This window comes from Macaca nemestrina, chromosome 7, assembly GCF_043159975.1.
Source record: "Macaca nemestrina isolate mMacNem1 chromosome 7, mMacNem.hap1, whole genome shotgun sequence".
In the NCBI taxonomy this organism is placed as follows: Eukaryota; Metazoa; Chordata; class Mammalia; order Primates; family Cercopithecidae; genus Macaca; species Macaca nemestrina.
This window is the reverse complement of record NC_092131.1, coordinates 167,397,494-167,414,020: the sequence shown is the minus strand read 5'-3', so window position 1 is coordinate 167,414,020 and position 16,527 is coordinate 167,397,494. Positions and strand designations below refer to the sequence as shown.

The window sequence follows — 16,527 nt, the reverse complement described above, 5'->3', positions numbered from 1 at the left end:
CTCTAGAGGAGTTCAGAAAGTCAGGAGTAGAGTTGAGTGAGAAGAAACAAGTGTTATTTTGGGAAAGTTATGGTAACCTCTCTGAGTCTTGGCTTCCTCACCTATAAAATGATTTTACCTATGCCCCAGGTTTTTGTAAGGGTTATAAGAAAAGGGTTATGAAAAGCACTTAGCAGGTTGCCTGGGGATCATCATTACCACCATCATCATCACCAGCATCATCACCAACAACACCTATACAAACAGGCAGATCTTGGTCCAAAGTTTACATATACTTACTGAATTTGGTTTTCCTTAGTGATCTTTCTTGGTGAATAGATCTTATCTTCACAGTTTAAATGAAAAGCAAAGCAAGACAAAAACAAAAACAGAAATGAAAAATCTGCAACCTAAGAAATTCTGTTTATTAGCTGTCTCCTAACAGCAAGCAAGATAGCCCAGGAAGAGCTTCCAAAAAACAAAAAGACTGAGGCGGGTTCTGCATGAGTGTCTTTCCCTACACACTGCTCTACATCTCTGCGGTGGACACATCACATAGAGCCCTGAGAAATCACATGGGGAAGAGAGCAAAATTTCAGCATGAGAAAGCTACTCAGTAACTAAAGATCAACTGTGTCCCTCATACAGTTCTTTCTAGACAAAGAGCTCACTGAGCCTTGACCCTCCCCAAATATGTCTAAGTGGTCATTTTTAGGCTCTTGCTTATATTTCAGTGAAATGGTCTATACTGGGGGCCAAATACAGCTCCATTTCCCCGTTTTGCTCATCCAACCTCTTCCAGGTGGCATGTTCACAAACAGACTCCTCCCAGAGGAATTGCTGTCCTTGTCCCCTCTTTTCCTTACCACCGCCACTCAACAGCAGAACAACAAAGGACAATACCTTGGCACCCCACTTGTGATAAGTGAACATCTCCTGGTGAGTGCCAGTCAGGGACCAAAGCTCTGCCTGCCAGGAAAAGTGTGAAGATGAGCACCCTTGGTCTTGTTGGGTGGAGCAGAAAGGAGGACTATAGGAACCATTTTATGTGTAGTATGCAGCATCTAACTGGGAGATTGAAAGAAAGGGAGGAATTGATTCTAGTTGTTTTCAGATGACTTTTCTCTTCCCTCTTTCTCCAGAGATTCAGTTTATTTCAGGTCATCTGCTTCACCTGGGACAGGTTTATAACGCCCCTTGAAGATAACACCAAGAACAGAGGGTGGACAGTCTTGAAATTGGTGTGGGGCCTGCTTCTCTTGTTCATCTATCACAGGAAGACAAATCTTGTGGTCTGTCCTGCTTGCCTTGGTGAAATACTTTCAAAATTTACAAGTACTTTATTAGTAAGAATAAATAACATGAATAAAAGTCCCTTACTGGGGGTCATGTGCCTTAGATTAAAACTTAACAGTTTCCGTCTGTTGTCTTTTCAGCTTCTTGGTTATATAAGAATAGGAATGAAAATTTTAAGAAGCTTTACTGGGGATCCTTTTTATTGTAAGGTTATATGTGCTTGTTGTCAAAAATAAGTCAGACCAATATGTAAAGGCATAAAGAGTAAGAGATCACACAAACAATCCCACCATTCAGTGTTGAGATTTTCAAACATATCAATATACATATAAACACATATTGCCCCCAAAATCTTATCTTTGTATCCTGCTTTTTATTCAAGGTATTCTCAACATGTTAAAATACGTTAGAACATATAGACATACTTTAACATTTTTAAAAACCTGTCTTCCATAGTATTCCATTGTATAGAGGCACTTTTTTAACCAATTCCCTATTGATGGACATTTAGATTGTCTTCAAATATTTTTAAAATGAACAATTTAGCTATAAATCTTGGACCTGATGTTTAGTTATTTTCTTAGGAGGTATTCCTAGACTCTGGAGCAAAGAGTTTTTGCACTTGCAAACTGCTTTGTTGACTATAACTAAATTAACTTCCAGAAACTTTTTTTTTCTTTTTGAATTAGAATCTCACTCTGTCACCCAGGCTGGAGTGCAGTGGTGCAATCATGGCTCACTGCAGCCTCAACCTCCTGGGTTCAAGCAATCCTCCTGCCTCAACCTCCTGAGTAGCTGGGACTACAGGTGTGCCCACCACTCTCAGTGAATTTTTTGTAGACTCAGGTTGCACAGGCTGGTCTTGAACTCTGGGCTTCAGGCAATCGTCCCGCCTCAGCCTCCCAAAGTGTTGGGATTACAGGTGTGAGGCATGGCACCCAGCCTCAGAAAGGTTTTAAGAGAATCAAGTTACTTTTCACTTTTGCATGGAGCAAGGCATGGAGAGATTCAATGTCTTGCTGAAGGTAATTCAGTTACTCACCAAGGAGCTTACAGATCCATCTGTTAAAAATCTTAATGTTTTGGAACTAGAGAGACCCACTGAAATCACTTAATCCAAATCTACCATTTGTGTAGACAATTGAGGAAGAAAGGTGTATAATTCTTTTTTTAAATTTTTTTAAAGATGGAGTCTCACTCTGTCACCCAGGCTGGAGTGCAGTGGCATGATCTTGGCTCACTGCAACCTCTGCCCTGCAGGTTCAGGTGATTCTCCTGCCTCAGCCTCCCCAGCAGCTGGGATTACAAGCATATGCCACCATGCCTGGATAACTTTTGTATTTTTAGTAGACACAGGGTTTCACCATGTTAGCCAGGCTGGTCTCTAACTTCTGACCTCAGGTGATCCTCCCACCTCGGCCTCCCAAAGTGCTGGGATTACAGGCATGAGCCGCTGCACCCAGCCATGGAAGGAAGATGTATGATTAATTCTTGAACCCAGGGCTATCTCTCTTCAGTCCTCCTTTGAATTGGAGGATGGTGTCTGCAACTTGACATGATGCTATCCTACCAATATGATGCTATAAGCTCTCGATTTTTCTTTAATGGATTTATATTTTTCTGGCACCACAAATTCAACCAACCCCACCCTGTAGACCACAGACAGGGTGCAGACAGGATCTCATATCTGGTGCCTTAAAACAAAAAAAATTTTTTTAACCTGGAAATATTTCTCTGCAAGTCCCTTCTAGATGTAAGATTCAAGAATGCTCTTTAGATAGTTTCCTTAGAATCCTATGTGGTTAGTAGCTGGCCCTTCGTAATGACCACTAGGCGTCAGAATTTCCCATCTCTCCTCCAACTGTGCTGCTTCCTCAGTAATTAACTCATTTGCTCAGAGTCATTAGCTCCTATCTAAGGGGACTTCTTTGTCATCATGTGAACATGGTCATTATGATGCAGAATCCTAGCAGATTTCAACAGGACTGATTAAGTTTGCCTTTCTCCTAGTTACGGCTTTTCAACAGGGCTCTTCATTGCAAATACCAAGCCTCAAACCAAGAGGAAAGTAGAAGAACGACCAATAACCGTGCCTTTCACCATTCCCAAGCGAAGCCACGGAATGCCACTTCCTGTCACTGCACTGCACAGATATATGTACCCCCATTGCTGGTGTGTGCAGCTCTGAGCACTCTCCCTCATTCATCTTAAGGACAATGCAATGTCAATGCCATTAACAACAGGCTCTGAATTCTGTATGTCAGGTAGGTTGAAATAGAACAGCATGTCATCAAGCATGTATTCAGCGTCCATCACATAAAGGGCACTATACTTGAAATCCAGAAAAGGATATTTTCATTCATTTGGTCAGTCAACTATTCAAAAAGTATTTTTTTTAACATCTGCCAAGCACTAGGGATCCTGTGATGAAGAAAATGACATGTGGCAAATGCAGCACAGCTTGAGTAATGCAAGACCCTTTCACACCACATCCAAGTCCAAGCCGCTTGGCCCCTCCTGCCTTAGAAGAGGCTGTATAGATGGGATTCAAGTCATGGCCCATGTCTCCCACTCAAAGTGACTTTTTGCCTGCAACCTATGTCATCTTGGAGGAACTGAATGCTATAGACTCATCATTCCCCACTTCCTTCTCTCCCTACCTGACAACATGCTTGAGAGAAAGAGACAAACAGCAACTCATCTCAGATAGGGGAGAACTAAGAGAAAGTAGAAGAGGTTTTTTTTTCAAGTCACATGGAAGAACAGAGGCCAAACTAGAATTCCAGGCTTCATGAGCTACTTTATATGGAACCCCTGGACATGGTTTTCAACCAAGACACAGATACACAGATAATAACACCAGGTAGAGTTTCTTTTCTCTCTTTCTTTTCTTTCTTTTCTTTTTCTTTCTCTCTCTCTCTCTTTCGTCTTTCTTTCTGTCTGTCTTTCCTTCTTTCTTTCTTTCTTTTCTTTTTTTTTTTTTTTTGACAGCATCTCGCCCTGTTACCCAGGCTGCAGTAGCAGGATCATGGTTCATTGCAGCCTTGATCTCCTGGGCTCAAAGGATTATCCCACCTCAGCCTCCCAAATAGCTGTGCCACCGTGCGCAGTTAATTTTTTAAAATTTTTTAATTTTTAATTTTTTGCTTTTAGTACGGACGCGATCTCACTGTGCTGCTCCTGAGCTAAAAACAATCTTCCTGCCTTGGCTTCTCAAACTGTTAGGATTACAAGCATGAGCCACTGTGCCTGGCCCTAAATAGAGTTTCTTACCAAAAACAGCCACTTAGCGAATATTAGGAGACTGATGAATGAGAACAGAACACTTCATTTTGTGAACTAGTTTCCATGAAACGTAGTATCCTGCCTATAATGGCTCTGAGAAGAAAACTCTCATCCTGGAGACATCTTCTCACCTTCCTTTCCTAAAGAAAGACATAACATTTCTTGACAGGCACTGACTCACCTGGGCAAATGCATCAGCTGTGATTTCCCACAGCGTATATCAAGCCTTTGTAGAATCGCTTCAACCAGAACAACAGCCTAGTCCCTGTACCTGAAATGCATTTAGATCTACTTTAATTTGTCCAAAAAATCACCATTACCAGAGTGTGTCTCCCTAAAGAAAAAAGGATGTTTTCCATTTGGTTATTTGGAGCTTTTCTTAACACTTCCAGGGATTTTTTGTTGTTGTTAAATAATAACATTGCTACAAGATACGGCTAAAACAATGAGACAGATTTCCCAAGACCCACAAAAAATTCATTTATCTTAGATAAATCCATCTTTATATTCCTATTTTACAGATCAAGATGTATAACACAATATGGTCCCCACTAGGTATTAACAAAGGGCCTATCTGTACATGGAGATAGTCCAAATTTTAAATGAATTCAGTAGAATCAGAATTGGATTTATTTATTCACCTAGTCACAAAATATTTGTCTCTTCAGTGCTTCCTCAGAAGAAGGAGGATGCCCACAACTTGACATGGAGTTTGTCCACCTTGACATCAGCTTATGTAGCATCTTAAAGGAGCCTCTTGTACCTAGATAATACCCAAATAACCCAGATAATGATAATCTGGGTTATTTTGGCATCTCTGCCTTGGGAATCCAATGGAGAAGGAGAAAGATTAAGCCAAGAAGAGAAAGAAAATATCCTAATTCCCTATTCAATTAATCTCAGTAGCTTTAGAGGCCACAAATTTACGAAACTGAAGAGCTATTCCATGTTAACTATGAGAACAAGTTACTCCTACAATAATGATATGAAACTGTGATCTACAATAAAGAAGAGCTACAATGAACTAGGCCTTAAACTTTAAGCATTTCTTGCTACATGTCTAGACCTCTGCATAATTTCCCCACTGTGCCTGATATGCTTATCAAACATAAGCAGTCTCTTTTTCTGATTTTTGTCATAAGTTCACTTTTGAGTAAGTTCAGGTGGTAGTGTGTGATGATAGCACCTGGGCATAGCCACTGTACTAGAGACCGCGTCACTGAAAAAAAAAAAAAATAAGGGGCAGTAAAGCAAAAATTTATTAAAAGAAACATAAGCCATCCCAGGCCAATAGGCAACAATAACCTTTCATTTGTGATAAATGCATTCTCCCTTTTCCTCTCTGTAAGCACACACTGTAAATCAGAATTGCTCTTTTTTCTACACTTTACTTTGAAGCAGTTAGGGAATAAAGTTATATTTTCAAAACAAACAAGCAAGTGTAATAACAAGAACAAAAACACCAACTATTGGCATCTTTATAGTTCATGAGTCTCAGGCCTTCCTTTTCAATGTGCGCTGCCAGACTTCACCCAGCTCCATTCTAGAGTCGTCTTCCTCTTCCTAAGAAATGCTTAGAGTGGCTCTGGGAGCTACATTACTTTTCTTTTTCTGTGACTCCTAACAAGGGAAATGACAGCAATGACTCACTCATCCAACCCAATGCCAGGGCAGCACCTCACCTAACAGCCTTGCACCCGGGCTGCTGGCTCCCTCCAGACAGTCCAGCTCTCATCACTTGAGCCACCTGAAAAACCGAACTGGGCAGCTCAGCTCTTCAGTAGCCATTCCATTCCTGTGAAGATGTTTTCTGAATAACTGCCCAGAAATCACATTAGCTTCTGTTGAAAAACAAGGTATTTGCATTTTATTTAGAGGTACAGACCAGCTTCTGAGGGTACAAGAAGAGAGCACCCGCAGCCAGGCAGGTACTTTAAACATGTGGGCATTGAGATATCCAAACTCTTTGTTTCTCAACTAAAACCATATTTTGCCCTGGGAGCTGTGGAGGGTTTAGAGATGGGAGCTTTGCATTCTTATCTGGGACACTAAGCTAAACTAGCAATAGGAATTTTCAAAGCATACTCCTACCCAGGACTCTACGTCACCTACACCATCCCTACTTCTGTTAGGAAACTAAGTGAAAATCTGTATATCTAATAAGTACCTAGAAGTCGACTCAGATTATTGCTTGACTTAGCTTATTGGCTCCTCCTGACCTTATAGGGCCAAAATCTCAACGGCTCATTACAATTAACTATAAAAGTAGTTCACCAAATACATTGTGTGTGTGTGTGTGACAGCCACTTAATTGCCATTGGATTAGTTGATTGACAGTTTGTTCCCTGGTGTTCAGGGAAGTGTATTCACTCATTCTGTTTTGCAACAAACTAGACTCGGTATCACTCTGTACTCGGTGCTAAGAATTGTACTCAGTGTAAAAGAACTGTGGCCCATGGGGAGACTACAGTACAGGCTGCATTCACTTATATAATATCCACTATTCAAAATGATACCAACCATGGACAATTAGGTGATCTGGAACGTGTGAACTGTTTGTGTAGATGTATGAAAAAAAAGTCTGGAAGTAGGCCTAACAACATGTTCTACTGAGATGACGTTGTCTTTGGGGAATGGGAGTAGGAATAATTTTTATTTTTCAGAATAAATATATAATTTTTGAAAGTTATGTTTTAAAACTCAAATATTAGCTAGGCATAGCAACTCACACCTGTAACCCCAATACTTTGAGAAGCCAAAGTGGGTGAATCACTTGAGCCCAGGAGTTCAAGACCAGCCTGGGCAACATGGCAAAACCCCATCTCTACAAAAAATACAAAATTAGCTGGTCATGGTGGTGAGCGCCTGGAGTCCTAGCTACATGGGAGGCTGGAGTCCTAGCTCATGGGAGGCTGAGGCAGGAGAACCACTTGAGCCCAAGAGATCGAGGCTGCAGTAAGCCGTGAGCACACCACTGTACTCCAGGCTGGGTGACAGAGTGAGATAAACAAATCTCAAAAAATAAAGATTTTGGATGATGGAGCACTTTCTTACTGCTGGGACAACCAGGAAGGTTTTGTGGAGAAAGGGGTACATGAGCTCAGCTGTGACTTCAGAGGACTTTAGAAGGTGGAAAAGGAGATGAGGAATTAGGTGTGTGGCAGGGACAGTATACTTCTTACTTGAAAATTCGAAGTACCTCTGATGACAGTGTGGAGTAAAAGTGGGCTGTAAGCTGACATGAGCCTAGAAAAGGAAGCTGGAAATTTATTGGAAAGACTCTTAAGTGCCAGGCTCTGGAAACTGGGTGTGAGTTAGTAGTCAGTGGGATCATTGAAGGTTCTCTAATAGAGAATGTGATCAAAGCAGTGCACTGGGGAGGTTACCATAGGAGGTGTTCAGGCTGCCTTTTGAGAGGACAGTGACTAGGGGTGGGAGGCAGATGTGGAAGCTCCTCTTAGCATCTAGGACTAAGTTGACAGAAGCTCAGTGATGCCTGAAGGAATGGAAAAAAGGAGGGGAGGCTACTATACACCAGGAAAAGGACTTGTTTCACTCCAGAGCACTTACTTATGAGCCCAAAGGAGAGAAAAGAGAATTGCAATTTCAATATACAATGTTTCCTAACAGTCATGAGACTGACTTTCAGATGTAGTTTATAGAATTACCCTCTTCATTATACAGGCACATATAAACAATGGCTGTAATTCCATTGTTGATGGGCCATTATCTGTGAAGGCATGCACAGGAGTGGAAGAGCCAAACTGGTTCACAAATGTCATGAGCACATCAGAGCCCAGAGGAGAAAGGGTTCCTAGCTCTCAGGTCTCCGTGGAATGTCCTCATGAGGTCACAGCACAAGGTTTTCCAAGCTGGGGGAAGGTCACTTTCCCCTCAGATGATTGAAGTATTCTAAATGCTGAACCATGCAATGCCCTGAGCACATGCAGCAGATGGAGCAGAGGGGGCTGGAGGCGCTTTTGGAAAATCCACTTTTATTTCAGTAGTTTGATAATAATTGTTCCTATGAAGCATTTACAAGCTAGACTTTTCACCCATCCCAACACAGAGATGCAGGCAAGCAGTGCTCACCTTGCTGGAAAGAGGCACAGGCTTTCTGTAGCCTCCTTAAGAGGCTTATAAAATATTTATTCCAATAAGCTGGTGGTTAAAACTAAAATTCTTAAGCTTTGCAGAAATCATCACATTCAGATGCGCATCACTCTAGGGGAATCTAGTCTGAATTTCTCCTTGCCTTTTGTCACAATATTCATGTTACTTTCCCCCCCTCATTTCCTGATAATGTCCTTAAACTTGGAGTCTTTTCTGTCTACCCCAGTCTCTACTTCTACGATCGTCATCATTACCTTAACAGAGGCTGGTGAATTTGGTAGCAACCAGAATAATCACCCCTTTAATGCTAATTTCCATACAATGCATTTTGTCTAATGAAAAGAGGAGACCATACTTGCAATCAGATGCAGGCATGAGGCAGTTTACGTATAAGGACTTCCTTGATAAGTGTTGGTCAAATATACATAAAAACTTGCAGATGAGAGAGGACCAAAGGCATGGAACATCTCAGGTAAAGCACATGTGTGGTATGTGGACCTGCAGCCTCTGCCCCTTGGTGCTGTGGAAACCTAGAGCTGTACTGTAAATAAGCTATACACCCTCACTGTGCAACCGGAGAAAGACTTAGAAGCATGTGGAAACGTGGTTCTGAGTTTTCTGAGTAAACGCTGAAGATTAGGACCTCAGTGAGTGTCTTGACTTGGTATAACTAGATATGGCTGTGTTAGGCTTATTTGCCCAATGATACATTGAAAGAATAGATCCATTCATTCTTTAGAGTCAACAAGGACTGTCTAGCAACTTCTGGAATCTCTTGGGTTTTCCACGTAAAGTCACAGAATGCCACTCCCTATCACTGCACTTTGCAGATATCTATACCCTCTTTGCTAATAGGGTACTGTTGTGGGCAGCCCTGAACACCACCCCTTATTTATCTTAGGGACAATGCAATGCTAAATCAGTTGACAGCAGGCTCCAAATACTGTACAAAGATGGTTAAATATAATAGCACATCATCAAGCAAACTTTATTAAGTGTCTACTGCATATAGGGTGCTGCACTTGAAGTCCAGAAAAGGGTATTGTCAATCTGTCAGTTGGCCAATTATTCCACAAGTGTTTGTTGAACATCTCCTCTCTGCCAGGCATTAGAGATCCTGTGATGGAAAAAAAAAAAAAAAAAAAAAATCAGGAATCTACTGGCAGTATAACTTGTGCAATACAAGAATACTTACATGTCACATCCAAGTCCAGGCTGCTTGATCCCTCTAGCCTTAGAAAAGTCTATATTGATGGGATTAAATCCAGGATCCATGTCTCCTCATCAAAGTGACTTTGTCTGGCAAACCAATGTCACCTTCTTGGAGGATCTTAGTGTCACAGCCTCAGCACTTCTTCACTTCCTTCTCTCCTTACCTTATAGCATTCCTGAGAGAGGAAGACAAATTACACGCTCATCTCAGACACAGAGGAACTGGGAAAGAAAAATGTGAAAGAGGTTTGCTCAAATCACATAGAAGGACAGAGGCCAAACCAGAATTTAGGTTCCACGAGTTGCATTATATGGGACCTCTTAAAAAATGATTTTCAACCAACACACAGTAACAACAAACAATGCTCTCCAAGTTCTGCCATCTAAGTGGTGTTAGAGAAATAACAATTATGTGGGAAGGAAAGTTGAAGGACAAACAGGTTAACCAGACAGAGTTATCTTGATAGATTAATCCATACAAAATACTTCATAGAAATGGCTTGAATTCATTCAAAGAACCCAGGGGTAAAAAGAGTTTGAGTTAAACTACAGGGAAGGTGGCAAAGCCTGCATCCAGCGAAATACCTCCAGTGAGAACCTGAGACCTGTCCATTTTTTTCAGACCAACAGTGCTGGTCAATGTTTTCCAGATCAAAACATGATCAGCAACATGAATTAATTCATATCTTAAAACCTGTTGTTCAGCACCTTGCTACTGTCTCCCTGGATTGACTGAGTATAAAAATCAGGTCTAGCTTGAAAAGTAAAATGTGCATAACAATCATTTCTGAGAACTGTCTTTTGTAAATGGGTGATGGAAGTCACGTGTGTACAAACTGACACGTTTCCTCGCAACTGATCTGTTTCTATGGCTCAAGAGGTTCAGAGCTGGTGCACAGACGTGCCCTCGCTGCCTCCAGCCATCTCTGCCCTGTCCAGCTGCCAGGACTGCTTGGACAGACACTGGAAAGTACATGGTGTTTTCTGCCCTTCAGCCCTCCCTGATGACCATGCTGTCCCTCGTCTTTCAAAACAGGACCCTGCTGTTCCTCAGGCAGAAACCTCACGGTCCCCAGCATGTTGGAAGTTCTCACGTGCAGACCATTGTGCTGAGTGTGCTTGCATGCATTTTCCCTTTAACACGGAGTGTTTAACTATTTGATCCAGATTGCCCAGGAGATGCAGTAATGTGATCAGCAGGACCAGGTAGGTTTCCTGGAGGACAATTGTTTTAAGAAAGAGTTAAAACAAACAAACAAAAAACAGAGCAGAAATGGGCTGCACTGAGCAGATCTGCCAGAAACCCTGGAAAGGCTTACCAGACTGCTTGTTGCTAAAAGTATGTCTAATGTTTACTGATAAGCATGTTTTCAAGTCTAGGAACAACTTCTGAGAAAGAATCGAGCAATATAAAAAGAAACCTAGTTTTTAAAAACACCCAAATTGCCTTTCATTTGAATGGCCAAGCAGTGACTTTCTAAGGGAGAAGAACAGAAGATGACACATAGTGTGTATTTTTGAGGGCGCTGGAAAAGAAGATGCCCCTCCTTCCAAAACATCATATCCCTCTTCCTCCATCCCTGTCCTGCCAAGACACCTGCAATTCCAGCCTTAGAAACAGAGTTCCTCTAAGTTCCACCTTTTTAGGCTTCTCTTTTTTTTTTTTTTTTTTTTTTTGAGACGGAGTCTCGCTCTGTCACCCAGGCTGGAGTGCAGTGGCCGGATCTCAGCTCACTGCAAGCTCCGCCTCCCGGGTTCACGCCATTCTCCTGCCTCAGCCTCCCGAGTAGCTGGGACTACAGGCGCCCGCCACCTCGCCCGGCTAGTTTTTTGTATTTTTTAGTAGAGACAGGGTTTCACCGTGTTAACCAGGATGGTCTCGATCTCCTGACCTCGTGATCCGCCCGTCTCGGCCTCCCAAAGTGCTGGGATTACAGGCTTGAGCCACCGCGCCCGGCCTAGGCTTCTCTTTTAACATACATAACCTTTCAAAGGGCACCCCCTACCAACTGACCCCTAAGATCTTACTGGCCATGACTTCTCCAGCTTGCTTTCGGCCCTAGTTCCATAAGGGAGCTCTAGGTATTTGGAATGGGGCCGTGGATAGCATGACCTGGGAGGAAAAGTGAGTAATGAGAGACAAGGAGACGAAGAAAGGAGATGAGGAAGGCTGAAAGAAACACCCTCCCCGGCTCCATCTAGGACAGCCTCATGCTAAGCTAGGCACGAATGGGCAAAAGTGGCTAAAAATAAATCCCTTTGTAAGCTCACAGCCTTATTTCTACATGAAGTCTTTAGATGTTTGATTCTGACAACTCTTCTGAATTTCTCTAAGTGATTATTAGAAGGCAACGTAAACTTGAAGAAGGTGTTTAGATGACGTCTATGTCACGTGTGTGTAACACTTGCATGCTTGTGCAACTGCTCCCTCTGAGGTGAGGTTGACTTCCCTATAGCCTCTGAAATAAATTGGGACCAAGTTTTGCAATAGTTAATTTACTATAAATAAATACTCTAAGCAATGTGAGTAACTTACCAGACTCTTCGCCATAAATGTCCTGCGTGAAAATTGAGCCCTGTTTGACACCTCAGCTATTTTAAAGATACACGTACAAATTCCTCAGCTCTGCTAATCTGTAACGGCTCAAATGTCCTTGCTTTTAGGCTCTGTGGGCTCTCCTGACAAGGAAAGTTGGTGTCAGGGAATAATTAGGTTCTGTTCAAGAGGGGGAGGTAAATGTCAAGAGCTTATTATTTCAAGTGGTCACCTTGTTAGACATTTATATTAAAATCCTGGAGAAAATAACACAGACATGCAGGATATTTACATCAATGGGAATAACTACAATGGCTAGAGAGAAATGAACCCATTTCTTTACAAAGCATCGAACTGACGTTTTAGAGCACGGACCCAAAGTCAACCAAAACCATGCTAGATTAATCTCTCTGCAGAGCACTGAACAAAAAGGCTAGGTTTCATTCTATAAACAAATTGGCTAGCAGACATAGACAAAAATTTTACATAAATGACACCCGTTACCCTACTCCTTGATAGAATTTATAGATCTTATGCAAATCTTTTATCCTCTCTCTCACACCCTATCCCCACAAAGATCCAAATACGTAAGCCATTAAGAACAGATTCATACATATAAATGTTTTGGAATGAATTAAAGCTGGTTTGTAATGCACAGTCCCCTTGAGTAGAATATGAGGCTCAGGAGAAGCCATTATTTCTGCTTCTGTCAAGTGCAGAATAATTGAATATTTTCAGATCCAAATTCCAAAATGGTTAGTCCTTAGATAAATTAAATGTCAATTAATATAATGGTGAAATTTTTATTTTTATGCAGATACTATAGTTGCGGGAGTATGAGGAGAGAAAAATCTCTAAGAAACCTGAGCAAAATAAGAAGCCTGAATCACAGATATTTATGAATGATAATCCTGGACTCTTACCCCACAGAGTGTCCATCCTAAAGGCTTGCCTGATTACCTGGAGCTGGGGTATGTGAGGTTGTGTTGCTCTATTTCCTTACACCATTTTCACTGTGACAAGCAGCACTGTGGGGTGTTCAGTGTTGAGGGTGGGTGTATCTCAGCTTGAATTAGTGAGAGCTTGAATTAGTGAGAGCACTTCACCTGAAGGTATAGAATGTCACTAAGAAGGCTTTATTGCTTTCCTTACTTAACATTTTGTACTTTGAATATAGGCAAACAGTTTTATTAACTTTCTCTTTCTCTCTCTCTCTTTCTCTCTCTCTCCTTTCAGCCAATTAAACTTTGTGTGCCTGGTTAGCTGGTCAGAATTATAGTTCTTGATTTAACCTTAGAGAAAAGGAGAGACAGGTTAAATGATTTGTTCAAGGTCACCGACAGCAGAGCTGGATTTAGAAATGACTGCTTCTTGATTCTCTGAGCAGTGAGCCAGTCTGCCTCTCCTTGCTTTAGCTTAATTGTCAAATACCTTTATTTGAGTTAGTTTTTCTTTCAGGTTTCTGTCTGCACACAAAGTGTACATGGATTGCGTACCTCAGCCCCTGTGCTGAAAGCAGCAGCTTGCTATTTCCAGCAGGCAATTCCATCCTCCTCTGGAACAAAGCCCCATCAGGTCCCAGACCTGGCTTTGTAAGCTGGTCCCAGGTGCTGTGTAGGGGATGTGTGTGTGTGTGGTATTTGTATGTATAAAGATAATCTTGAGAGCCCAAATGGGTTCAGGACCCCTGTGAGGGCAGCATCTTTGCATCTAATCCTAGCCACAGGAGCTAAAGTCACAGCAGCTCAGATAAGGGTCACGCTCCAAGCTCTTACATACTGCACTGCTCTTGTCCCTGCAGAGACCCCATGGGGTGTCTTCAAAGGGGAGCCTTTGGCTGACAAGGTGACTTGTCACCTGCTACATTTGGGCCTACTCAGCAGAAAGTGCCTTCCCAAGGTGACACAAAGGGTATATAACCCTTGGGACACAGTGACTCATCTGTAATCTCTAGCTGGCTGGGCATTGAAACCAAACCCACTTTATGAGACCAAAGTGTGCGCAGTGGGAGGTCAGTCTGGGGCAGAGACTATTCGGGTCAATGGGAGCATTGGGACCGGAGCCTAAACATGCGTTCTGTCCCCCTGACCTTCTCCAGCAGTACTAGATGCTCTCTCATAATTTTCAAGCCTTTGGCTCGGCTTTTCTCACTGCGCTTTTCAGCCACCATTTTAATCATCTGCCTTGTGGCTTTTCATTCCTGCTGCCCAGTGTCACTCAACTCCTTCTCTTTCCCCAGCCTCCTGAGCCAGGGCCAAAGGTTGTTTAAGGTCCCCGAAAATTAACTTCAATCTCCCACAAGGTGAACTGTTGCTTTCTGATGAAGCCTCACAGCCCCGATGAGTCTGTGAAAATATTCCACACAAAAATAGCTCAATGCTTACCGTGAGACACACAAGAGATTTGGTGCGGTCAGTCCCAGAAGGATCCCTCTAGTTTTCTCCTTGCTTGCAAGATGCGTTCACTCATTTCCAGAGCTGTCCGGTTCTTTCAGGTGATTCCTAGGTCATTTCGATAATGTCTCTTAACTCAGCACAGTTAGGTCCGTAACCTTTACTGAAGACTACAGACTGGCTCTCTCCTGCTTGCTCACACCAGATGGGGTGAGACAGGACAGTAAGGAAAGGAGAAAGGGCTACCTGCTGAAAGGATGAATGTTGTAATGCGTGGTAGGATGCACAACTCCCTGCTTCTTCCTCCAAAGCTCGGTCACTTAAGGGCCAGCCTTAGGAGCCTGGTATCAGTGAATATTGAATGGAACCTCAAGGCCACCCTGAGGTAAGCTCAAACTCATAGGGGTACCTGCTGTTCGGACTCAGTCTGCAAACAGTCCTCCAAATACAAAATGACCCTAAGGTGGGTCCCTGAGCAGCTCTCCTAGGATGACCTTGATCGTTCCTAAGCTTCAGAACCAACCCACCAAGAAGAAAATCACAGAGCCAGCAATCAGCATCACTCTGTTGGAGCTTTTCCAAGTGTCTTGTCTGGGCTATTTTCAGGACTATCCACTGATGGAGGGCACTGCCTCCTTTATCAGTCAGAAGGTTAAGGGCTATATAAGTTACTTTGGGATATTGTATTTCCTGGTCCAACACATCCACTCATTCATTCATTCATTCATTCATTCATTTATTCATTTCTTGTGGATGGATTGGAGCTGCCCATGTTCAAATTGCTATGTTAAGTGAGGTACAGAAACTCTAATGCATGAACAAGAGGCTTTTTTGGGAGAAAATATATAGACACAAATACTTATAGAATAAAGTGGGAAATAATACATATCTAAAGTGAATAATAATAATAAACAATAGCCAACCTTTATACAGCACCTATAGTATACCTGGCACATTGTATGTGTATGTGCGTATATTTGTTTTATTGTGAAAAAATACACATAACCTTTTAGCATCTTAACCATTTTTAAGTGTGCAGTTCAGTGGCATTAAGTACATTCACTTTGTGGTGCAACCATCACCATTATCCATTTCCAAAACTTTTTATCTTCCCAAACTGAAACTCTGCGCCCATTTAACAATAATCCCTCTTTCCTTCTTCCCCTGGGACCCTTGCAAGCACCTTTCTATTTCTCTATGAATTTGACGACCCCAGATACTTATATAAGTGGACTGGTACAATATTTGTCCTTTGGTGAAGTCGAAAGCACTTGATATGCGTTAACTCATTTAATCATAGTAATGGTCCTATGAGGTAAGTAAAATCATTACTCCCCTTTTACAGATGAGGAAATTAAAATACAGAGAGGTTAAACAAGAAGTGGAAATTAAATATTCAGAGAGATCAGAGAAAGGAAAAGATCTCCCTTAATTTGGTTCTCCGCCCCCAGGAGTCCCTGAACCACTTAAAAGGAAGCAAACAGTCCCCTTTTTGGAGGCGCGCCACCTTGCAAGTCCATCTCGTTTTCTACCCAAGGGCCGCGCAACTGGAGAGGACCCTTCTGCAGGAGAGAAGAGGGCATGTGCTGAATGAGTTAAAGCGCCCTTTGTCCACCCCCCAGCACTGGGCGGGTGCAGGCTGAGCTGGTGACCCGGGCAGGACCAGAGCCAAAGGATTAATCCATCACAATGAGACGTTCTATTCTGGGCAGG

The 16,527-nt window shown here is 42.3% G+C and overlaps 1 long non-coding RNA gene across 1 annotated transcript; it reads right to left on the bottom strand.

Annotated features, from left to right (window-relative positions):
* Positions 1–9,630: 9,630 nt before the first annotated feature.
* On the bottom strand, positions 9,631–16,475 carry LOC112428581 (uncharacterized). The gene is made up of 3 exons (XR_011606193.1): positions 16,322–16,475; positions 14,806–14,922; positions 9,631–9,790 (listed from the first exon to the last, which is right to left on the bottom strand). It is a non-coding gene; the product is annotated as an uncharacterized lncRNA (long non-coding RNA).
* Positions 16,476–16,527: the final 52 nt, after the last annotated feature.